This window comes from Stenella coeruleoalba (genome assembly GCF_951394435.1).
Source record: "Stenella coeruleoalba genome assembly, contig: scaffold_65, whole genome shotgun sequence".
NCBI classification, from domain to species: Eukaryota; Metazoa; Chordata; class Mammalia; order Artiodactyla; family Delphinidae; genus Stenella; species Stenella coeruleoalba.
Window position 1 is genome coordinate 54,720 of NW_027645998.1, and position 25,919 is coordinate 80,638.

General features: G+C 45.0%; 1 long non-coding RNA gene and 1 pseudogene across 2 annotated transcripts in view; one reads left to right on the forward strand and one right to left on the reverse strand.

Annotated features, from left to right (window-relative positions):
• Positions 1-415: 415 nt before the first annotated feature.
• LOC307181401 (protein-L-isoaspartate O-methyltransferase domain-containing protein 2-like) overlaps positions 416-25,919 on the reverse strand; it is an 898,150-nt pseudogene continuing 872,646 nt past the window's right edge. Inside the window, exon 2 of the transcript in view lies at positions 416-1,680. The product of the transcript in view is annotated as a protein-L-isoaspartate O-methyltransferase domain-containing protein 2-like (transcript). The remainder of the gene's footprint in view (positions 1,681-25,919) is intronic.
• Positions 3,735-25,919, forward strand: part of LOC307181404 — a 452,206-nt gene continuing 430,021 nt past the window's right edge. The window contains exon 1 of the long non-coding RNA XR_013826683.1: positions 3,735-3,805. This is a non-coding gene — a long non-coding RNA (uncharacterized lncRNA). The remainder of the gene's footprint in view (positions 3,806-25,919) is intronic.

Genomic DNA, 25,919 nt, shown 5'->3' on the forward strand with positions numbered 1-25,919 from the left:
TTACTTAAAATAAGAGAGGGCTTTTCAATCAAGTATCCACGTTCCAAATAACTAAAACATTTAGTTAAATCTTTTAAATTAATCTTTTAATAAATCTTTAATTACTCGGTGCCAGTAATTAAGAGGTTGATTCCGTAAAATTCAAACTTGCACATAGGCGTGTCCCACTCAGAAAAGATTTCATACACTTAGCAACTTGTGCTTTTTGTCTCACCTTTTATAAGAAACACAGATTAATTTCAACTTCAGTTTTCCTTTCTGATGCAGACACGTGTACCTTGTGTAAGAAACGGTCTCCAGGCCACCTCCACGTGTAGACCTCAGCATTTCCTGAGAGTGTGAAGTCAACCCCTCCTCCAGGAGACTCTCGCCCTTTTGAGACATTCCCCCTTGCACCTTATGTTTGTCAGACTATGTTTACAGAAATCAGATGACTGGATGAAAACTCTACAGGACAGTCAAGGACAGACGAGAAGACGAGATGCAGAGCGGGAGCCCCTTCCTCCTCCAGTGCACCTGCTGCGGGCAGCCCTCCAGGAAGGCTTGGCCTCCTCCCCTGGACCACAGACTTACTTTTCTCTGTAATAAAGCAGGTAGTACTTCAGGGGATCTGGCAGAGGGAGGCTCAGGACCTTCTCACGCAGGAAGTTCACCGGGGGCTCGGGCTTGGTGTCCGGCGGGGTTGTCACCTCTTCTTCTTGCCGCTCGTCTTCCAGGTCTCCGCAGCTGGTGTCATCAGAGGGGTTGGAGAGCCGACTGGCAAACACCTCTTTGTCCAAAAAGACAATCGTTTCCATTCGGTGGCGGCGAACTCTCCTCCGTTTAAACCTGGGAGTGTTCTTCAGTCCGTTCCCGTTTTTGTTCACAGCTTCCTGGTGGATGACCTTCTTAATGGTGCCCCGGATGGCAATGCGCGCCAGGTCCTGGAGGCTGCGAACCGCCAGGGGTGTGGACAAGTCGTGATTCTCCTGACTCCGACTGGCAGGGCTGGACGAGTGGAGCAAAAGACACAGCCAGAATCTTTTTGGTTTCCCAGGCGGAAGGACCCGTCCGAGTTATCTTAGTCAACTTCTCTTCCAGCGGCATGACCAGGACGCCCCCGACTTTGAGGAGGCTCTTCATGTATCCCTCATGCTGCTTCTGCACGCCTGCCCCGCAGTACACCCGGTCATACTGAGAGCAGCCTGGAGAGATCTCCAGGCAATTGCCGGTGACGAAGGAGGGCTCGCAGAAGTCAAACTTGTCGAAGCTGTCACTCGTCCTGATGAAAAAGTCCAGCTTCTGCTTCGCATACTCTGTCACATCTGAATGGAGTTCCACCCCGTGGTTCACACCAAAAGGACCGAGGATGAGCCCCACCATGGAGCTGAGGTAGCCGGTGCCGCTGCCCAGGTTCAGGAAGGAAAGGCCAGGCTGCAGGTCCAGGGCCTCCATCACCTCCGAATAGATGCACGGAGCAGAGAGGTGGATGTTCCCGTGCTTCCACGCCAGGTCCTTGTACGCGTTCTCCTTAAACTCCTCGAGGTAATAGTCGGCGCGGTCAACAGCTCGGAAGGCCTGCTCCACCAGCTCGGAGCGGATGTACTGCGCCGCCTTCAGATGGTCTATCAGCTCGTCGTTGTCTTCACCAGCACTCACCGCGCCTCCCATCTTCGGGACCGCGCTTACAGAAAGCTGCCGCTGGAGAGACCTCGGGAACCCCCGGAACGCTGGAGGGCAGACCCCCGGGGAGGGGGGAGGGGCGACGGGAGACGCCTGGGACGCGGAGGGGTGTTTATGCTTGGGGGTGGGGAACGAGAGGACAGCGGAAGAGGACAGGAAGACGGGGAGAGGAGAATGCGGCCCTGGGGGAGGGTCCGGGAGCCCGGGACCACGGGAAGGGGAGGGGTGGAGAGGAGGGAGAGAGGGGGAGGGGGACGAGGGGCCGCACCGCCCCCATACCCCGCTGCAGGCCGGGCCGAGGGCGGCGGCGGCAGCGGCGGCGGCTCAGTACCTCCTGGCTCGGCGGGCCCGCGGAATCGGCCGCTGGGCCGCACCTGCAGCTCTTCCGGCGCCCCTCGCCAGTCCGCCTCCCACTACGCAGCCCCGACCTCCGCCCTACTGATATCTTATGATGTTTCTTTTTCTGTGTGACTTATTTCAGTTAGAATCATCATACCTGAATCCACTCATTGTGCTGCTAAGGGCCTGATGACACAGATTTCATTGCTGAGTGATATTGCTTTGTAAGTAAATACCACAACTTCTTTATCCATTTTTCACTTTCTGCGATGTTGAACTTGTACTGTAAACGAGGTTCTTGTAAACAGAGGCGTCCCAAACTTTGGGGTGGCTGTGTCTTTTTGATTTTAATTTCCCTAAGCTAGAGGACCATAAGTGGAAGTGCCCTAGGCTCTGTTGCTTTGTTTTTTAGATGTTTCAGGAAACACCATACACTTCTCCCGAGTGTCTGTTGGCAATTTACATCCCGCCCATCAGCATAACAAGGCTCCCAGTTCTCCATGGCCTGTCCTGCCTTTCTGGATTTTACACTTTTTTCAGATGGCCCTTTTGACCGGGGGGAAGTGAGACTTCATTGTAGTGCAGATTTCCTTTGCAAGCTTGCTTGGTTGGCCAAAAAGGGCGTATGCGTTTTTTCCTGAATATATTCAGGAAAAAACGCATACGCCCTTTTTGGCCAAGTGCATCATTGTGGACGTTCTGCCTCTTTTCCTATGCTTTCAATGCAATTCCAGTCTACCTCCTGAAATCGGTTTCCTGCAATTCTGCCCCGCTTTCAAGTCCTCTTGGCAGCCTTACTTCAGTCTATTTTTGGACGATAGCTGTCATTTATAACTCTGCAGGTTTGTGAATTACAGTGCCCCTGAGCTCCTTTCTTCAACTCGCTTTCTTGTGACCTGGCCGCAACACCGCAGGATGGCTTCAGGCCCTAATATGGTTCCGGCCCGGCACGCTGAGCCTTTGGTTATTTCCTCTTCCTGGTGGGAAATGAGAGTTAAATTTGCCCGTCCAGACACCTCCAGCTAGCCTCTCATTGGTTCTCGCTATTCCTGTTCATCTTCCGCAGAAATTGCAAACTGGGCCAAACAGGAGGTTAAAGGGACTGACTCTCCAAGTGGGGAGAGTGTTAGTAAAGCATCTGGAATGTTGCACCCGAGTACCAGGGTAGGAAAACTGAGACATATTTGAACACGTCTCCCGATCACATGGTTGATCATACTCTAGGTTCCACATGCATGTTTTAGCTGAAGGAAGAATACCTTAAACCTGGGCAGTTGAAACCCGTGGAATGGGTACCATGCAATATGACTTCAAAGGGTCTTCATTTGCTCACCGAACCTCTCCAATCCTATCACTGCTGCGTTTATGCCCCTGTACACATGCTTGATTCTCTTTCGGAGACATAGCAATCCATAGGTTTTAAGATACTTACTAGTCAGGTACATTCTTAGGCGTTTAATATGCGGTGTTGAGTCCATTTCGTTGAGCAAGGAGTAGCTCTTGTCTATTCCATATTTGGCTTAAGGAACTTTATCTGTGCTCATTTCAATCTCTGGTTTTATGCAGCACCCCAACTCACCTTTACCCTTAAGCAACAATAAGTTGGTTTTCTAAATTTGAGACCCTGTTCTGTTCTGTAATTCAGTTCCTGTGTAGCCAAGTTTACATTCCGTGTATTACTGATATCTTATGATGTTTCTTTTTCTGTGTGACTTATTTCAGTTAGAATCATCATACCTGAATCCACTCATTGTGCTGCTAAGGGCCTGATGACACAGATTTCATTGCTGTGTGATATTGCTTTGTAAGTAAATACCACAACTTCTTTATCCATTTTTCACATTCTGCGATGTTGAACTTGTACTGTAAACGAGGTTCTTGTAAACAGAGCCGTTCCAAACTTTGGGGTGGCTGTGTCTTTTTGAATTTAATTTCCCTAAGCTATAGGACCATAAGTGGAAGTGCCCTAGGTTCTGTTGCTTTGTTTTTTAGATGTTTCAGGAAACACCATACACTTCTCCCTAGTGGTTGTTGGCAATTTACATCCCGCCCTTCAGCATAACAAGGCTCCCAGTTCTCCATGGCCTGTCCTGCCTTTCTGGATTTTACACTTTTTTCAGATGGCCCTTTTGACCGGGGGGAAGTGAGACTTCATTGTAGTGCAGATTTCCTTTGCAAGCTTGCTTGGTTGGCCAAAAAGTGCGTATGCGTTTTTTCCTGAATATATTCAGGGAAAAACGCATACGCCCTTTTTGGCCAAGTGCATCATTGTGGACGTTCTGCCTCTTTTCCTATGCTTTCAATGCAATTCCAGTCTACCTCCTGAAATCGGTTTCCTGCAATTCTGCCCCACTTTCAACTCCTCTTGGCAGCCTTACTTCAGTCTATTTTTGGACGATAGCTGTCATTTATTACTCTGCAGGTTTGTGAATTACAGTGCCCCTGAGCTCCTTTCTTCAACTCGCTTTCTTGTGAGCTGGCCGCAACACCGCAGGATGGCTTCAGGCCCTAATCTGGTTCCGGCACGGCACACTGAGCCTTTGGTTATTTCCTCTTCCTGGTGGGAAATGAGAGTTAAATTTGCCTGTCCAGACACCTCCAGCTAGCCTCTCATTGGTTCTCACTATTCCTGTTCATCTTCCGCAGAAATTGCAAACTGGGCCAAACAGGAGGTTAAAGGCGCTGACTCTCCAAGTGGGGAGAGTGTTAGTAAAGCGTCTGGAATGTTGCACCCGAGTACCAGGGGAGGAAAACTGAGACATATTTGAACACGTCTCCCGTTCACATGGTTGATCATACTTGGGTTCCACATGCATGTTTTAGCTGAAGGAAGAATACCTAAAACCTGGGTAGTTGAAACCCGTGGAATGGGTACCATGCAATATGACTTCAAAGGGTCTTCATTTGCTCACCGAACCTCCCCAATCCTATCACTGCTGCGTTTATGCCCCTGTACACATGCTTGATTCTCTTTCGGAGACATAGCAATCCATAGGTTTTAAGATACTTACTAGTCAGGTACATTCTTAGGCGTTTAATATGCGGTGTTGAGTCCATTTCGTTGAGCAAGGAGTAGCTCTTGTCTATTCCATATTTGGCTTAAGGAACTTTATCTGTGCTCATTTCAATCTCTGGTTTTATGCAGCACCCCAACTCACCTTTCCCCTTAAGCAAGCATAAGTTGGTTTTCTAAATTTGAGACCCTGTTCTGTTCTGTAATTCAGTTCCTGTGTAGCCAAGTTTACATTCCGTGTATTACTGATATCTTATGATGTTTCTTTTTCTGTGTGACTTATTTCAGTTAGAATCATCATACCTGAATCCACTCATTATGCTGCTACGGGCCTGATGACACAGATTTCATTGCTGAGTGATATTGCTTTGTAAGTAAATACCAGAACTTCTTTATCCATTTTTCACCTTCTGCGATGTTGAACTTGTACTGTAAACGAGGTTCCTGTAAACAGAGGCGTCCCAAACTTTGGGGTGGCTGTGTCTTTTTGATTTTAATTTCCCTAAGCTATAGGACCATAAGTGGAAGTGCCCTAGGCTCTGTTGCTTTGTTTTTTAGATGTTTCAGGAAACACCATACACTTCTCCCGAGTGTCTGTTGGCAATTTACATCCCACCCATCACCATAACAAGGCTCCCAGTTCTCCATGGCCTGTCCTGCCTTTCTGGATTTTACACTTTTTTCAGATGGCCCTTTTGACCGGGGGGGAAGTGAGACTTCATTGTAGTGCAGATTTCCTTTGCAAGCTTGCTTGGTTGGCCAAAAAGGGCGTATGCATTTTTTCCTGAATATATTCAGGAAAAAACGCATACGCCCTTTTTGGCCAAGTGCATCATTGTGGACGTTCTGCCTCTTTTCCTATGCTTTCAATGCAATTCCAGTCTACCTCCTGAAATCGGTTTCCTGCAATTCTGCCCCGCTTTCAAGTCCTCTTGGCAGCCTTACTTCAGTCTATTTTTGGACGATAGCTGTCATTTATAACTCTGCAGGTTTGTGAATTACAGTGCCCCTGAGCTCCTTTCTTCAACTCGCTTTCTTGTGACCTGGCCGCAACACCGCAGGATGGCTTCAGGCCCTAATCTGGTTCTGGCACGGCACACTGAGCCTTTGGTTATTTCCTCTTCCTGGTGGGAAATGAGAGTTAAATTTGCCCGTCCAGACACCTCCAGCTAGCCTCTCATTGGTTCTCGCTATTCCTGTTCATCTTCCGCAGAAATTGCAAACTGGGCCAAACAGGAGGTTAAAGGGACTGACTCTCCAAGTGGGGAGAGTGTTAGTAAAGCGTCTGGAATGTTGCACCCGAGTACCAGGGGAGGAAAACTGAGACATATTTGAACACGTCTCCCGTTCACATGGTTGATCATACTTGGGTTCCACATGCATGTTTTAGCTGAAGGAAGAATACCTAAAACCTGGGTAGTTGAAACCCGTGGAATGGGTACCATGCAATATGACTTCAAAGGGTCTTCATTTGCTCACCGAACCTCCCCAATCCTATCACTGCTGCGTTTATGCCACTGTACACATGCTTGATTCTCTTTCGGAGACATAGCAATCCATAGGTTTTAAGATACTTACTAGTCAGGTACATTCTTAGGCGTTTAATATGCGGTGTTGAGTCCATTTCGTTGAGCAAGGAGTAGCTCTTGTCTATTCCATATTTGGCTTAAGGAACTTTATCTGTGCTCATTTCAATCTCTGGTTTTATGCAGCACCCCAACTCACCTTTCCCCTTAAGCAAGCATAAGTTGGTTTTCTAAATTTGAGACCCTGTTCTGTTCTGTAATTCAGTTCCTGTGTAGCCAAGTTTACATTCCGTGTATTACTGATATCTTATGATGTTTCTTTTTCTGTGTGACTTATTTCAGTTAGAATCATCATACCTGAATCCACTCATTGTGCTGCTAAGGGCCTGATGACACAGATTTCATTGCTGAGTGATATTGCTTTGTAAGTAAATACCAGAACTTCTTTATCCATTTTTCACCTTCTGCGATGTTGAACTTGTACTGTAAACGAGGTTCCTGTAAACAGAGGCGTCCCAAACTTTGGGGTGGCTGTGTCTTTTTGATTTTAATTTCCCTAAGCTATAGGACCATAAGTGGAAGTGCCCTAGGCTCTGTTGCTTTGTTTTTTAGATGTTTCAGGAAACACCATACACTTCTCCGGAGTGTCTGTTGGCAATTTACATCCCACCCATCACCATAACAAGGCTCCCAGTTCTCCATGGCCTGTCCTGCCTTTCTGGATTTTACACTTTTTTCAGATGGCCCTTTTGACCGGGGGGGAAGTGAGACTTCATTGTAGTGCAGATTTCCTTTGCAAGCTTGCTTGGTTGGCCAAAAAGGGCGTATGCGTTTTTTCCTGAATATATTCAGGAAAAAACGCATACGCCCTTTTTGGCCAAGTGCATCATTGTGGACGTTCTGCCTCTTTTCCTATGCTTTCAATGCAATTCCAGTCTACCTCCTGAAATCGGTTTCCTGCAATTCTGCCCCGCTTTCAAGTCCTCTTGGCAGCCTTACTTCAGTCTATTTTTGGACGATAGCTGTCATTTATAACTCTGCAGGTTTGTGAATTACAGTGCCCCTGAGCTCCTTTCTTCAACTCGCTTTCTTGTGAGCTGGCCGCAACACCGCAGGATGGCTTCAGGCCCTAATCTGGTTCCGGCACGGCACGCTGAGCCTTTGGTTAATTCCTCTTCCTGGTGGGAAATGAGAGTTAAATTTGCCCGTCCAGAAACCTCCAGCTAGTCTCTCATTGGTTCTCGCTATTCCTGTTCATCTTCCGCAGAAATTGCAAACTGGGCCAAACAGGAGGTTAAAGACACTGACTCTCCAAGTCGGGAGAGTGTTAGTAAAGCGTCTGGAATGTTGCACCCGAGTACCAGGGTACGAAAACTGAAACATATTTGAACACGTCTCCCGATCACATGGTTGATCATACTCTGGGTTCCACATGCATGTTTTAGCTGAAGGAAGAATACCTAAAACCTGGGTAGTTGAAACCCGTGGAATGGGTACCATGCAATATGACTTCAAAGGGTCTTCATTTGCTCACCGAACCTCTCCAATCCTATCACTGCTGCGTTTATGCCCCTGTACACATGCTTGGTTCTCTTTCGGAGACATAGCAATCCATAGGTTTTAAGATACTTACTAGTCAGGTACATTCTTAGACGTTTAATATGCGGTGTTGAGTCCATTTCGTTGAGCAAGGAGTAGCTCTTGTCTATTCCATATTTGACTTAAGGAACTTTATCTGTGCTCATTTCAATCTGTGGTTTTATGCAGCACCCCAACTCACCTTTCCCCTTAAGCAAGCATAAGTTGGTTTTCTAAATTTGAGACCCTGTTCTGTTCTGTAATTCAGTTCCTGTGTAGCCAAGTTTACATTCCGTGTATTACTGATATCTTATGATGTTTCTTTTTCTGTGTGACTTACTTCAGTTAGAATCATCATACCTGAATCCACTCATTGTGCTGCTAAGGGCCTGATGACACAGATTTCATTGCTGAGTGATATTGCTTTGTAAGTAAATACCACAACTTCTTTATCCATTTTTCACTTTCTGCGATGTTGAACTTGTACTGTAAACGAGGTTCTTGTAAACAGAGCCGTTCCAAACTTTGGGGTGGCTGTGTCTTTTTGATTTTAAATTCCCTAAGCCTTAGGACCATAAGTGGCAGTGCCCTAGGCTCTGTTGCTTTGTTTTTTAGATGTTTCAGGAAACACCATACACTTCTTCCAAGTGGTTGTTGGCAATTTACATCCCGCCCATCAGCATAACAAGGCTCCCAGTTCTCCATGGCCTGTCCTGCCTTTCTGGATTTTACACTTTTTTCAGATGGCCCATTTGACCGGGGGGAAGTGAGACTTCATTGTAGTGCAGATTTCCTTTGCAAGCTTGCTTGGTTGGCCAAAAAGGGCGTATGCGTTTTTTCCTGAATATATTCAGGAAAAAACGCATACGCCCTTTTTGGCCAAGTGCATCATTGTGGACGTTCTGCCTCTTTTCCTATGCTTTCAATGCAATTCCAGTCTACCGCCTGAAATCGGTTTCCTGCAATTCTGCCCCACTTTCAACTCCTCTTGGCAGCCTTACTTCAGTATATTTTTGGACGATAGCTGTCATTTATTACTCTGCAGGTTTGTGAATTACAGTGCCCCTGAGCTCCTTTCTTCAACTCGCTTTCTTGTGACCTGACCGCAATACCGCAGGATGGCTTCAGGCCCTAATCTTGTTCCGGTACGGCACGCTGAGCCTTTGGTTATTTCCTCTTCCTGGTGGGAAATGAGAGTTAAATTTGCCCGTCCAGACACCTCCAGCTAGCCTCTCATTAGTTCTCACTATTCCTGTTCATCTTCCGCAGAAATTGCAAACTGGGCCAAACAGGAGGTTAAAGGCGCTGACTCTCCAAGTGGGGAGAGTGTTAGTAAAGCATCTGGAATGTTGCACCCGAGTACCAGGGGAGGAAAACTGAGACATATTTGAACACGTCTCCCGTTCACATGGTTGATCATACTTGGGTTCCACATGCATGTTTTAGCTGAAGGAAGAATACCTAAAACCTGGGTAGTTGAAACCCGTGGAATGGGTACCATGCAATATGACTTCAAAGGGTCTTCATTTGCTCACCGAACCTCCCCAATCCTATCACTGCTGCGTTTATGCCCCTGTACACATACTTGATTCTCTTTCAGAGACATAGCAATCCATAGGTTTTAAGATACTTACTAGTCAGGTACATTCTTAGGCGTTTAATATGCGGTGTTGAGTCCATTTCGTTGAGCAAGGAGTAGCTCTTGTCTATTCCATATTTGGCTTAAGGAACTTTATCTGTGCTCATTTCAATCTCTGGTTTTATGCAGCACCCCAACTCACCTTTACCCTTAAGCAAGCATAAGTTGGTTTTCTAAATTTGAGACCCTGTTCTGTTCTGTAATTCAGTTCCTGTGTAGCCAAGTTTACATTCCGTGTATTACTGATATCTTATGATGTTTCTTTTTCTGTGTGACTTATTTCAGTTAGAATCATCATACCTGAATCCACTCATTGTGCTGCTAAGGGCCTGATGACACAGATTTCATTGCTGAGTGATATTGCTTTGTAAGTAAATACCACAACTTCTTTATCCATTTTTCACCTTCTGCGATGTTGAACTTGTACTGTAAACGAGGTTCTTGTAAACAGAGCCGTTCCAAACTTTGGGGTGGCTGTGTCTTTTTGATTTTAAATTCCCTAAGCTATAGGACCATAAGTGGAAGTGCCCTAGGTTCTGTTGCTTTGTTTTTTAGATGTTTCAGGAAACACCATACACTTCTCCCGAGTGTCTGTTGGCAATTTAAATCCCGCCCATCAGCATAACAAGGCTCCCAGTTCTCCATGGCCTGTCCTGACTTTCTGGATTTTACACTTTTTTCAGATGGCCCTTTTGACCGGGGGGAAGTGAGACTTCATTGTAGTGCAGATTTCCTTTGCAAGCTTGCTTGGTTGGCCAAAAAGGGCGTATGCGTTTTTTCCTGAATATATTCAGGAAAAAACGCATACGCCCTTTTTGGCCAAGTGCATCATTGTGTACGTTCTGCCTCTTTTCCTATGCTTTCAATGCAATTCCAGTCTACCTCCTGAAATCGGTTTCCTGCAATTCTGCCCCACTTTCAACTCCTCTTGGCAGCCTTACTTCAGTATATTTTTGGACGATAGCTGTCATTTATTACTCTGCAGGTTTGTGAATTACAGTGCCCCTGAGCTCCTTTCTTCAACTCGCTTTCTTTTGAGCTGGCCGCAATACCGCAGGATGGCTTCAGGCCCTAATCTTGTTCCGGTACGGCATGCTGAGCCTTTGGTTATTTCCTCTTCCTGGTGGGAAATGAGAGTTAAATTTGCCCGTCCAGACACCTCCAGCTAGCCTCTCATTGGTTCTCACTATTCCTGTTCATCTTCCGCAGAAATTGCAAACTGGGCCAAACAGGAGGTTAAAGGCGCTGACTCTCCAAGTGGGGAGAGTGTTAGTAAAGCGTCTGGAATGTTGCACCCGAGTACCAGGGGAGGAAAACTGAGACATATTTGAACACGTCTCCCGTTCACATGGTTGATCATACTTGGGTTCCACATGCATGTTTTAGCTGAAGGAAGAATACCTTAAACCTGGGTAGTTGAAACCCGTGGAATGGGTACCATGCAATATGACTTCAAAGGGTCTTCATTTGCTCACCGAACCTCTCCAATCCTATCACTGCTGCGTTTATGCCCCTGTACACATGCTTGATTCTCTTTCGGAGACATAGCAATCCATAGGTTTTAAGATACTTACTAGTCAGGTACATTCTTAGGCGTTTAATATGCGGTGTTGAGTCCATTTCGTTGAGCAAGGAGTAGCTCTTGTCTATTCCATATTTGGCTTAAGGAACTTTATCTGTGCTCATTTCAATCTCTGGTTTTATGCAGCACCCCAACTCACCTTTACCCTTAAGCAAGCATAAGTTGGTTTTCTAAATTTGAGACCCTGTTCTGTTCTGTAATTCAGTTCCTGTGTAGCCAAGTTTACATTCCGTGTATTACTGATATCTTATGATGTTTCTTTTTCTGTGTGACTTATTTCAGTTAGAATCATCATACCTGAATCCACTCATTGTGCTGCTAAGGGCCTGATGACACAGATTTCATTGCTGAGTGATATTGCTTTGTAAGTAAATACCACAACTTCTTTATCCATTTTTCACTTTCTGCGATGTTGAACTTGTACTGTAAACGAGGTTCTTGTAAACAGAGCCGTTCCAAACTTTGGGGTGGCTGTGTCTTTTTGAATTTAAATTCCCTAAGCTATAGGACCATAAGTGGAAGTGCCCTAGGCTCTGTTGCTTTGTTTTTTAGATGTTTCAGGAAACACCATACACTTCTCCCGAGTGGTTGTTGGCAATTTACATCCCGCCCATCAGCATAACAAGGCTCCCAGTTCTCCATGGCCTGTCCTGCCTTTCTGGATTTTACACTTTTTTCAGATGGCCCTTTTGACCGGGGGGAAGTGAGACTTCATTGTAGTGCAGATTTCCTTTGCAAGCTTGCTTGGTTGGGCAAAAAGGGCGTATGCGTTTTTTCCTGAATATATTCAGGAAAAAACGCATACGCCCTTTTTGACCAAGTGCATCATTGTGGACGTTCTGCCTCTTTTCCTATGCATTCAATGCAATTCCAGTCTACCTCCTGAAATCGGTTTCCTGCAATTCTGCCCCGCTTTCAAGTCCTCTTGGCAGCCTTACTTCAGTCTATTTTTGGACGATAGCTGTCATTTATAACTCTGCAGGTTTGTGAATTACAGTGCCCCTGAGCTCCTTTCTTCAACTCGCTTTCTTGTGAGCTGGCCGCAACACCGCAGGATGGCTTCAGGCCCTAATCTGGTTCCGGCACGGCACGCTGAGCCTTTGGTTAATTCCTCTTCCTGGTGGGAAATGAGAGTTAAATTTGCCCGTCCAGACACCTCCAGGTAATCTCTCATTGGTTCTCGCTATTCCTGTTCATCTTCCGCAGAAATTGCAAACTGGGCCAAACAGGAGGTTAAAGACACTGACTCTCCAAGTCGGGAGAGTGTTAGTAAAGCGTCTGGAATGTTGCACCCGAGTACCAGGGGAGGAAAACTGAGACATATTTGAACACGTCTCCCGATCACATGGTTGATCATACTCTAGGTTCCACATGCATGTTTTAGCTGAAGGAAGAATACCTTAAACCTGGGTAGTTGAAACCCGTGGAATGGGTACCATGCAATATGATTTCAAAGGGTCTTCATTTGCTCACCCAACCTCTCCAATCCTATCACTGCTGCGTTTATGCCCCTGTACACATGCTTGATTCTCTTTCGGAGACATAGCAATCCATAGGTTTTAAGATACTTACTAGTCAGGTACATTCTTAGGCGTTTAATATGGGGTGTTGAGTCCATTTCGTTGAGCAAGGAGTAGCTCTTGTCTATTCCATATTTGGCTTAAGGAACTTTATCTGTGCTCATTTCAATCTCTGGTTTTATGCAGCACCCCAACTCACCTTTACCCTTAAGCAAGAATAAGTTGGTTTTCTAAATTTGAGACCCTGTTCTGTTCTGTAATTCAGTTCCTGTGTAGCCAAGTTTTCATTCCGTGTATTACTGATATCTTATGATGTTTCTTTTTCTGTGTGACTTACTTCAGTTAGATTCATCATACCTGAATCCACTCATTGTGCTGCTAAGGGCCTGATGACACAGATTTCATTGCTGAGTGATATTGCTTTGTAAGTAAATACCACAACTTCTTTATCCATTTTTCACTTTCTGCGATGTTGAACTTGTACTGTAAACGAGGTTCTTGTAAACAGAGCCGTTCCAAACTTTGGGGTGGCTGTGTCTTTTTGATTTTAATTTCCCTAAGCTATAGGACCATAAGTGGCAGTGCCCTAGGTTCTGTTGCTTTGTTTTTTAGATGTTTCAGGAAACACCATACACTTCTCCCGAGTGGTTGTTGGCAATTTACATCCCGCCCATCAGCATAACAAGGCTCCCAGTTCTCCATGGCCTGTCCTGCCTTTCTGGATTTTACACTTTTTTCAGATGGCCCTTTTGACCGGGGGGAAGTGAGACTTCATTGTCGTGCAGATTTCCTTTGCAAGCTTGCTTGGTTGGCCAAAAAGGGCGTATGCGTTTTTTCCTGAATATATTCAGGAAAAAACGCATACGCACTTTTTGGCCAAGTGCATCATTGTGGACGTTCTGCCTCTTTTCCTATGCTTTCAATGCAATTCCAGTCTACCTCCTGAAATCGGTTTCCTGCAATTCTGCCCCGCTTTCAAGTCCTCTTGGCAGCCTTACTTCAGTCTATTTTTGGACGATAGCTGTCATTTATAACTCTGCAGGTTTGTGAATTACAGTGCCCCTGAGCTCCTTTCTTCAACTCGCTTTCTTGTGAGCTGGCCGCAACACCGCAGGATGGCTTCAGGCCCTAATCTGGTTCCGGCACGGCACGCTGAGCCTTTGGTTAATTCCTCTTCCTGGTGGGAAATGAGAGTTAAATTTGCCCGTCCAGACACCTCCAGCTAGCCTCTCATTGGTTCTCGCTATTCCTGTTCATCTTCCGCAGAAATTGCAAACTGGGCCAAACAGGAGGTTAAAGGGACTGACTCTCCAAGTGGGGAGAGTGTTAGTAAAGCGTCTGGAATGTTGCACCCGAGTACCAGGGGAGGAAAACTGAGACATATTTGAACACGTCTCCCGATCACATGGTTGATCATACTCTGGGTTCCACATGCATGTTTTAGCTGAAGGAAGAATACCTAAAACATGGGTAGTTGAAACCTGTGGAATGGGTACCATGCAATATGACTTCAAAGGGTCTTCATTTGCTCACCGAACCTCTCCAATCCTATCACTGCTGCGTTTATGCCCCTGTACACATGCTTGATTCTCTTTCGGAGACATAGCAATCTATAGGTTTTAAGATACTTACTAGTCAGGTACATTCTTAGGCGTTTAATATGCGGTGTTGAGTCCATTTCGTTGAGCAAGGAGTAGCTCTTGTCTATTCCATATTTGGCTTAAGGAACTTTATCTGTGCTCATTTCAATCTCTGGTTTTATGCAGCACCCCAACTCACCTTTACCCTTAAGCAAGCATAAGTTGGTTTTCTAAATTTGAGACCCTGTTCTGTTCTGTAATTCAGTTCCTGTGTAGCCAAGTTTACATTCCGTGTATTACTGATATCTTATGATGTTTCTTTTTCTGTGTGACTTATTTCAGTTAGAATCATCATACCTGAATCCACTCATTGTGCTGCTAAGGGCCTGATGACACAGATTTCATTGCTGAGTGATATTGCTTTGTAAGTAAATACCACAACTTCTTTATCCATTTTTCACTTTCTGCGATGTTGAACTTGTACTGTAAACGAGGTTCTTGTAAACAGAGCCGTTCCAAACTTTGGGGTGGCTGTGTCTTTTTGATTTTAAATTCCCTAAGCTATAGGACCATAAGTGGAAGTGCCCTAGGTTCTGTTGCTTTGTTTTTTAGATGTTTCAGGAAACACCATACACTTCTCCCGAGTGTCTGTAGGCAATTTACATCCCACCCATCAGCATAACAAGGCTCCCAGTTCTCCATGGCCTGTCCTGCCTTTCTGGATTTTACACTTTTTTCAGATGGCCCTTTTGACCGGGGGGAAGTGAGACTTCATTGTAGTGCAGATTTCCTTTGCAAGCTTGCTTGGTTGGCCAAAAAGGGCGTATGCGTTTTTTCCTGAATATATTCAGGAAAAAACGCATACGCCCTTTTTGGCCAAGTGCATCATTGTGGACGTTCTGCCTCTTTTCCTATGCTTTCAATGCAATTCCAGTCTACCTCCTGAAATCGGTTTCCTGCAATTCTGCCCCGCTTTCAAGTCCTCTTGGCAGCCTTAATTCAGTCTATTTTTGGACGATAGCTGTCATTTATAACTCTGCAGGTTTGTGGATTACAGTGCCCCTGCGCTCCTTTCTTCAACTCGGTTTCTTTAGAGCTGGCCGCAACACCACAGGATGGCTTCAGGCCCTAATCTGGTTCCGGTACGGCACGCTGAGCCTTTGGTTATTTCCTCTTCCTGGTGGGAAATGAGAGTTAAATTTGCCCGTCCTGACACCTCCAGCTAGCCTCTCATTGGTTCTCGCTATTCCTGTTCATCTTCCACAGAAATTGCAAACTGTGCCAAACAGTAGGTTAAAGGCGCTGACTCTCCAAGTGGGGAGAGTGTTAGTAAAGCGTCTGGAATGTTGCACCCGATTACCAGGGGAGGAAAACTGAGACATATTTGAACACGTCTCCCGATCACATGGTTGATCATACTCTGGGTTCCACATGCATGTTTTAGCTGAAGGAAGAATACCTTAAACCTGGGTAGTTGAAACCCGTGGAATGGGTACCATGCAATATGACTTCAAAGGGTCTTCATTTGCTCACCGAACCTCTCCAATCCTATCACTGCTGCGTTTATGCCCCTGTACACATGCTTGATTCTCTTTCGGAGACATAGCAATCCATAGGTTTTAAGATACTTACTAGTCAGGTACATTCTTAGGCGTTTAATATGCGGTGTTGAGTCCATTTCATTGAGCAAGGAGTAGCTCTTGTCTATTCCATATTTGGCTTAAGGAACTTTATCTGTGCTCATTTCAATCTCTGGTTTTATGCAGCAACCCAACTCACCATTCCCCTTAAGCAAGCATAAGTTGGTTTTCGAAATGTGAGACCCTGTTCTGTTCTGTAATTCAGTTCCTGTGTAGCCAAGTTTACATTCCGTGTATTACTGATATCTTATGATGTTTCTTTTTCTGTGTGACTTATTTCAGTTAGAATCATCATACCTGAATCCACTCATTGTGCTGCTAAGGGCCTGATGACATAGATTTCATTGCTGAGTGATACTGCATTGTACGTAAGTACCACAAGTTCTTTATCCATTTTTCACTTTCTGCGATGGTGAACTTGTACTGTAAACGAGGTTCTTGTAAACAGAGCCGTTCCAAACTTTGGGGTGGCTGTGTCTTTTTGATTTTAATTTCCCTAAGCTATAGGACCATAAGTGGAAGTGCCCTAGGCTCTGTTGCTTTCTTTTTTAGATGTTTCAGGAAACACAATACACTTCTCCCGAGTGTCTGTTGGCAATTTACATCCCGCCCATCAGCATAACAAGGCTCCCAGTTCTCAATGGCCTGTTGCCTTTCTGGATTTTACACTTTTTTCAGATGGCCCTTTTGACCGGGAGGAAGTGAGACTTCATTGTAGTGCAGATTTCCTTTGCAAGCTTGCTTGGTTGGCCAAAAAGGGCGTATGCGTTTTTTCCTGATTATATTCAGGAAAAAACGCATACGCCCTTTTTGGCCAAGTGCATCATTGTGGACGTTCTGCCTCTTTTCCTATGCTTTCAATGCAATTCCAGTCTACCTCCTGAAATCGGTTTCCTGCAATTCTGCCCCGCTTTCAAGTCCTCTTGGCAGCCTTACTTCAGTCTATTTTTGGACGATAGCTGTCATTTATAACTCTGCAGGTTTGTGAATTACAGTGCCCCTGAGCTCCTTTCTTCAACTCGGTTTCTTTAGAGCTGGCCGCAACACCGCAGGATGGCTTCAGGCCCTAATGTGGTTCCGGCCCGGCATGCTGAGCCTTTGGTTAATTCCTCTTCCTGGTGGGAAATGAGAGTTAAATTTGCCCGTCCAGACACCTCCAGCTAGCCTCTCATTGGTTCTCGCTATTCCTGTTCATCTTCCGCAGAAATTGCAAACTGGGCCAAACAGGAGGTTAAAGGGACTGACTCTCCAAGTGGGGAGAGTGTTAGTAAAGCGTCTGGAATGTTGCACCCGAGTACCAGGGGAGGAAAACTGAGACATATTTGAACACGTCTCCCGATCACATGGTTGATCATACTCTAGGTTCCACATGCATGTTTTAGCTGAAGGAAGAATACCTTAAACCTGGGTAGTTGAAACCTGTGGAATGGGTACCATGCAATATGACTTCAAAGGGTCTTCATTTGCTCACCGAACCTCTCCAATCCTATCACTGCTGCGTTTATGCCCCTGTACACATGCTTGATTCTCTTTCGGAGACATAGCAATCCATAGGTTTTAAGATACTTACTAGTCAGGTACATTCTTAGGCGTTTAATATGGGGTGTTGAGTCCATTTCGTTGAGCAAGGAGTAGCTCTTGTCTATTCCATATTTGGCTTAAGGAACTTTATCTGTGCTCATTTCAATCTCTGGTTTAATGCAGCACCCCAACTCACCTTTACCCTTAAGCAAGCATAAGTTGGTTTTCTAAATTTGAGACCCTGTTCTGTTCTGTAATTCAGTTCCTGTGTAGCCAAGTTTACATTCCGCGTATTACTGATATCTTATGATGTTTCTTTTTCTGTGTGACTTATTTCAGTTAGAATCATCATACCTGAATCCACTCATTGTGCTGCTAAGGGCCTGATGACACAGATTTCATTGCTGAGTGATATTGCTTTGTAAGTAAATACCACAACTTCTTTATCCATTTTTCACTTTCTGCGATGTTGAACTTGTACTGTAAACGAGGTTCTTAAAAACAGAGCCGTTCCAAATTTTGGGGTGGCTGTGTCTTTTTGATTTTAATTTCCCTAAGCTATAGGACCATAACTGGAAGTGCCCTAGGCTCTGTTGCTTTGTTTTTTAGATGTTTCAGGAAACACCATACACTTCTCCCGAGTGTCTGTTGGCAATTTACATCCCGCCCATCAGCATAACAAGGTTCCCAATTCTCAATGGCCTGTTGCCTTTGTGGATTTTACACTTTTTTCAGATGGCCCTTTTGACCGGGGGGAAGTGAGACTTCATTGTAGTGCAGATTTCCTTTGCAAGCTTGCTTGGTTGGCCAAAAAGGGCGTATGCGTTTTTTCCTGATTATATTCAGGAAAAAACGCATACGCCCTTTTTGGCCAAGTGCATCATTGTGGACGTTCTGCCTCTTTTCCTATGCTTTCAATGCAATTCCAGTCTACCTCCTGAAATCGGTTTCCTGCAATTCTGCCCCGCTTTCAAGTCCTCTTGGCAGCCTTACTTCAGTCTATTTTTGGACGATAGCTGTCATTTATAACTCTGCAGGTTTGTGAATTACAGTGCCCCTGCGCTCCTTTCTTCAACTCGGTTTCTTTTGAGCTGGCCGCAACACCGCAGGATGACTTCAGGCCCTAATCTGGTTCCGGTACGGCACGCTGAGCCTTTGGTTATTTCCTCTTCCTGGTGGGAAATGAGAGTTAAATTTGCCCGTCCAGACACCTCCAGCTAGCCTCTCATTGGTTCTCGCTATTCCTGTTCATCTTCCGCAGAAATTGCAAACTGGGCCAAACAGGAGGTTAAAGGCGCTGACTCTCCAAGTGGGGAGAGTGTTAGTAAAGCGTCTGGAATGTTGCACCCGATTACCAGGGGAGGAAAACTGAGACATATTTGAACACGTCTCCCGATCACATGGTTGATCATACTCTGGGTTCCACATGCATGTTTTAGCTGAAGGAAGAATACCTAAAACCTGGGTAGTTGAAACCCGTGGAATGGGTACCATGCAATATGACTTCAAAGGGTCTTCATTTGCTCACCGAACCTCTCCAATCCTATCACTGCTGCGTTTATGCCCCTGTACACATGCTTGATTCTCTTTCGGAGACATAGCAATCCATAGGTTTTAAGATACTTACTACTCAGGTACATTCTTAGGCATTTAATATGCGGTGTTGAGTCCATTTCGTTGAGCAAGGAGTAGCTCTTGTCTATTCCATATTTGGCTTAAGGAACTTTATCTGTGCTCATTTCAATCTCTGGTTTTATGCAGCAACCCAACTCACCTTTCCCATTAAGCAAGCATAAGTTGGTTTTCGAAATGTGAGACACCCTGTTCTGTTCTGTAATTCAGTTCCTGTGTAGCCAAGTTTACATTCCGTGTATTACTGATATCTTATGATGTTTCTTTTTCTGTGTGACTTATTTCAGTTAGAATCATCATACCTGAATCCACTCATTGTGCTGCTACGGTCCTGATGACATAGATTTCATTGCTGAGTGATACTGCATTGTACGTAAGTACCACAAGTTCTTTATCCATTTTTCACTTTCTGCGATGGTGAACTTGTACTGTAAACGAGGTTCTTGTAAACAGAGCCGTTCCAAACTTTGGGGTGGCTGTGTCTTTTTGATTTTAATTTCCCTAAGCTATAGGACCATAAGTGGAAGTGCCCTAGGCTCTGTTGCTTTGTTTTTTAGATGTTTCAGGAAACACCATACACTTCTCCCGAGTGTCTGTTGGCAATTTACATCCCGCCCATCAGCATAACAAGGCTCCCAGTTCTCAATGGCCTGTTGCCTTTCTGGATTTTACACTTTTTTCCGATGGCCCTTTTGACCGGGGGGAAGTGAGACTTCATTGTAGTGCAGATTTCCTTTGCAAGCTTGCTTGGTTGGCCAAAAAGGGCGTATGCGTTTTTTCCTGATTATATTCAGGAAAAAACGCATACGCCCTTTTTGGCCAAGTGCATCATTGTGGACGTTCTGCCTCTTTTCCTATGCTTTCAATGCAATTCCAGTCTACCTCCTGAAATCGGTTTCCTGCAATTCTGCCCCGCTTTCAAGTCCTCTTGGCAGCCTTACTTCAGTCTATTTTTGGACGATAGCTGTCATTTATAACTCTGCAGGTTTGTGAATTACAGTGCCCCTGCGCTCCTTTCTTCAACTCGGTTTCTTTTGAGCTGGCCGCAACACCGCAGGATGACTTCAGGCCCTAATCTGGTTCCGGTACGGCACGCTGAGCCTTTGGTTATTTCCTCTTCCTGGTGGGAAATGAGAGTTAAATTTGCCCGTCCAGACACCTCCAGCTAGCCTCTCATTGGTTCTCGCTATTCCTGTTCATCTTCCGCAGAAATTGCAAACTGGGCCAAACAGGAGGTTAAAGGCGCTGACTCTCCAAGTGGGGAGAGTGTTAGTAAAGCGTCTGGAATGTTGCACCCGATTACCAGGGGAGGAAAACTGAGACATATTTGAACACGTCTCCCGATCACATGGTTGATCATACTCTGGGTTCCACATGCATGTTTTAGCTGAAGGAAGAATACCTAAAACCTGGGTAGTTGAAACCCGTGGAATGGGTACCATGCAATATGACTTCAAAGGGTCTTCATTTGCTCACCGAACCTCTCCAATCCTATCACTGCTGCGTTTATGCCCCTGTACACATGCTTGATTCTCTTTCGGAGACATAGCAATCCATAGGTTTTAAGATACTTACTACTCAGGTACATTCTTAGGCATTTAATATGCGGTGTTGAGTCCATTTCGTTGAGCAAGGAGTAGCTCTTGTCTATTCCATATTTGGCTTAAGGAACTTTATCTGTGCTCATTTCAATCTCTGGTTTTATGCAGCAACCCAACTCACCTTTCCCATTAAGCAAGCATAAGTTGGTTTTCGAAATGTGAGACACCCTGTTCTGTTCTGTAATTCAGTTCCTGTGTAGCCAAGTTTACATTCCGTGTATTACTGATATCTTATGATGTTTCTTTTTCTGTGTGACTTATTTCAGTTAGAATCATCATACCTGAATCCACTCATTGTGCTGCTACGGTCCTGATGACATAGATTTCATTGCTGAGTGATACTGCATTGTACGTAAGTACCACAAGTTCTTTATCCATTTTTCACTTTCTGCGATGGTGAACTTGTACTGTAAACGAGGTTCTTGTAAACAGAGCCGTTCCAAACTTTGGGGTGGCTGTGTCTTTTTGATTTTAATTTCCCTAAGCTATAGGACCATAAGTGGAAGTGCCCTAGGCTCTGTTGCTTTGTTTTTTAGATGTTTCAGGAAACACCATACACTTCTCCCGAGTGTCTGTTGGCAATTTACATCCCGCCCATCAGCATAACAAGGCTCCCAGTTCTCAATGGCCTGTTGCCTTTCTGGATTTTACACTTTTTTCCGATGGCCCTTTTGACCGGGGGGAAGTGAGACTTCATTGTAGTGCAGATTTCCTTTGCAAGCTTGCTTGGTTGGCCAAAAAGGGCGTATGCGTTTTTTCCTGATTATATTCAGGAAAAAACGCATACGCCCTTTTTGGCCAAGTGCATCATTGTGGACGTTCTGCCTCTTTTCCTATGCTTTCAATGCAATTCCAGTCTACCTCCTGAAATCGGTTTCCTGCAATTCTGCCCCGCTTTCAAGTCCTCTTGGCAGCCTTACTTCAGTCTATTTTTGGACGATAGCTGTCATTTATAACTCTGCAGGTTTGTGAATTACAGTGCCCCTGAGCTCCTTTCTTCAACTCGCTTTCTTGTGACCTGGCCGCAACACCGCAGGATGGCTTCAGGCCCTAATCTGGTTCCGGCCCGGCATGCTGAGCCTTTGGTTAATTCCTCTTCCTGGTGGGAAATGAGAGTTAAATTTGCCCGTCCAGACACCTCCAGCTAGCCTCTCATTGGTTCTCGCTATTCCTGTTCATCTTCCGCAGAAATTGCAAACTGGGCCAAACAGGAGGTTAAAGGGACTGACTCTCCAAGTGGGGAGAGTGTTAGTAAAGCGTCTGGAATGTTGCACCCGAGTACCAGGGGAGGAAAACTGAGACATATTTGAACACGTCTCCCGATCACATGGTTGATCATCCTCTGGGTTCCACATGCATGTTTTAGCTGAAGGAAGAATACCTTAAACCTGAGTAGTTGAAACCTGTGGAATGGGTACCATGCAATATGACTTCAAAGGGTCTTCATTTGCTCACCGAACCTCTCCAATCCTAGCACTGCTGCGTTTATGCCCCTGTACACATGCTTGATTCTCTTTTGGAGACATAGCAATCCATAGGTTTTACGATACTTACTAGTCAGGTACATTCTTAGGCGTTTAATATGCGGTGTTGAGTCCATTTCGTTGAGCAAGGAGTAGCTCTTGTCTATTCCATATTTGACTTAAGGAACTTTATCTGTGCTCATTTCAATCTCTGGTTTTATGCAGCACCCCAACTCACCTTTACCCTTAAGCAAGAATAAGTTGGTTTTCTAAATTTGAGACCCTGTTCTGTTCTGTAATTCAGTTCCTGTGTAGCCAAGTTTACATTCCGTGTATTACTGATATCTTATGATGTTTCTTTTTCTGTGTGACTTATTTCAGTTAGAATCATCATACCTGAATCCACTCATTGTGCTGCTAAGGGCCTGATGACACAGATTTCATTGCTGAGTGATATTGCTTTGTAAGTAAATACCACAACTTCTTTATCCATTTTTCACTTTCTGCGATGTTAAACTTGTACTGTAAACGAGGTTCTTGTAAACAGAGCCGTTCCAAACTTTGGGGTGGCTGTGTCTTTTTGATTTTAATTTCCCTAAGCTATAGGACCATAAGTGGAAGTGCCCTAGGCTCTGTTGCTTTGTTTTTTAGATGTTTCAGGAAACACCATACACTTCTCCCGAGTGGTTGTTGGCAATTTACATCCCGCCCATCAGCATAACAAGGCTCCCAGTTCTCCATGGCCTGTCCTGCCTTTCTGGATTTTACACTTTTTTCAGATGGCCCTTTTGACCGGGGGGAAGTGAGACTTCATTGTAGTGCAGATTTCCTTTGCAAGCTTGCTTGGTTGGCCAAAAAGGGCGTATGCGTTTTTTCCTGAATATATTCAGGAAAAAACGCATACGCCCTTTTTGGCCAAGTGCATCATTGTGGACGTTCTGCCTCTTTTCCTATGCTTTCAATGCAATTCCAGTCTACCTCCTGAAATCGGTTTCCTGCAATTCTGCCCCGCTTTCAAGTCCTCTGGGCAGCCTTACTTCAGTCTATTTTTGGACGATAGCTGTCATTTATAACTCTGCAGGGTTGTGAATTACAGTGCCCCTGCGCTCCTTTCTTCAACTCGGTTTCTTTTGAGCTGGCCGCAACACCGCAGGATGACTTCAGGCCCTAATCTGGTTCCGGTACGGCACGCTGAGCCTTTGGTTATTTCCTCTTCCTGTTGGGAAATGAGAGTTAAATTTGCCCGTCCAGACACCTCCAGCTAGCCTCTCATTGGTTCTCACTATTCCTGTTCATCTTCCGCAGAAATTGCAAACTGGGCCAAACAGGAGGTTAAAGGCGCTGACTCTCCAAGTGGGGAGAGTGTTAGTAAAGCGTCTGGAATGTTGCACCCGAGTACCAGGGGAGGAAAACTGAGACATATTTGAACACGTCTCCCGATCACATGGTTGATCATACTCTGGGTTCCACATGCATGTTTTAGCTGAAGGAAGAATACCTAAAACCTGGGTAGTTGAAACCCGTGGAATGGGTACCATGCAATATGACTTCAAAGGGTCTTCATTTGCTCACCGAACCTCTCCAATCCTATCACTGCTGCGTTTATGCCCCTGTACACATGCTTGATTCTCTTTCGGAGACATAGCAATCCATAGGTTTTAAGATACTTACTAGTCAGGTACATTCTTAGGCGTTTAATATGCGGTGTTGAGTCCATTTCGTTGAGCAAGGAGTAGCTCTTGTCTATTCCATATTTGGCTTAAGGAACTTTATCTGTGCTCATTTCAATCTCTGGTTTTATGCAGCAACCCAACTCACCTTTCCCCTTAAGCAAGCATAAGTTGGTTTTCTAAATTTGAGAACCTGTTCTGTTTTGGAATTCAGTTCCTGTGTAGCCAAGTTTACATTCCGTGTATTAGTGATATCTTATGATGTTTCTTTTTCTGTGTGACTTATTTCAGTTAGAATCATCGTACCTGAATCTACTCATTATGCTGCTACGGGCCTGATGACATAGATTTCATTGCTGAGTGATACTGCATTGTACGTAAGTACCACAAGTTCTTTATCCATTTTTCACTTTCTGCGATGTTGAACTTGTACTGTAAACGAGGTTCTTGTAAACAGAGCCGTTCCAAACTTTGGGGTGGCTGTGTCTTTTTGATTTTAATTTCCCTAAGCTATAGGACCATAAGTGGAAGTGCCCTAGGTTCTGTTGCTTTGTTTTTTAGATGTTTCAGGAAACACCATACACTTCTCTCGAGTGGTTGTTGGCAATTTACATCCCGCCCATCAGCATAACAAGGCTCCCAGTTCTCCATGGCCTGTCCTGCCTTTCTGGATTTTACACTTTTTTCCGATGGCCCTTTTGACCGGGGGGAAGTGAGACTTCATTGTAGTGCAGATTTCCTTTGCAAGCTTGCTTGGTTGGCCAAAAAGTGCGTATGAGTTTTTTCCTGAATATATTCAGGAAAAAACGCATACGCCCTTTTTGACCAAGTGCATCATTGTGGACGTTCTGCCTCTTTTCCTATGCTTTCAATGCAATTCCAGTCTACCTCCTGAAATCGGTTTCCTGCAATTCTGCCCCGCTTTCAAGTCCTCTGGGCAGCCTTACTTCAGTCTATTTTTGGACGATAGCTGTCATTTATAACTCTGCAGGTTTGTGAATTACAGTGCCCCTGAGCTCCTTTCTTCAACTCACTTTCTTGTGACCTGGCCGCAACACCGCAGGATGGCTTCAGGCCCTAATCTGGTTCCGGTACGGCACGCTGAGCCTTTGGTTATTTCCTCTTCCTGGTGGGAAATGAGAGTTAAATTTGCCCGTCCAGACACCTCCAGCTAGTGTCTCATTGGTTCTCGCTATTCCTGTTCATCTTCCGCAGAAATTGCAAACTGGGCCAAACAGGAGGTTAAAGGCGCTGACTCTCCAAGTGGGGAGAGTGTTAGTAAAGCGTCTGGAATGTTGCACCCGAGTACCAGGGGAGGAAAACTGAGACATATTTGAACACGTCTCCCGTTCACATGGTTGATCATACTTGGGTTCCACATGCATGTTTTAGCTGAAGGAAGAATACCTTAAACCTGGAGAGTTAAGACCCGTGTAATGGGTACCATGCAATATGACTTCAAAGGGTCTTCATTTGCTCACCGAACCTCTCCAATCCTATCACTGCTGCGTTTATGCCCCTGTACACATGCTTGATTCTCTTTCGGAGACATAGCAATCCATAGGTTTTAAGATACTTACTAGTCAGGTACATTCTTAGGCGTTTAATATGGGGTGTTGAGTCCATTTCGTTGAGCAAGGAGTAGCTCTTGTCTATTCCATATTTGGCTTAAGGAACTTTATCTGTGCTCATTTCAATCTCTGGTTTTATGCAGCACCCCAACTCACCTTTACCCTTAAGCAAGCATAAGTTGGTTTTCTAAATTTGAGACCCTGTTCTGTTCTGTAATTCAGTTCCTGTGTAGCCAAGTTTACATTCCGTGTATTACTGATATCTTATGATGCTTCATTTTCTGTGTGACTTATTTCAGTTAGAATCATCATACCTGCATCCACTCATTGTGATGCTAAGGGCCTGATGACACAGATTTCATTGCTGAGTGATATTGCTTTG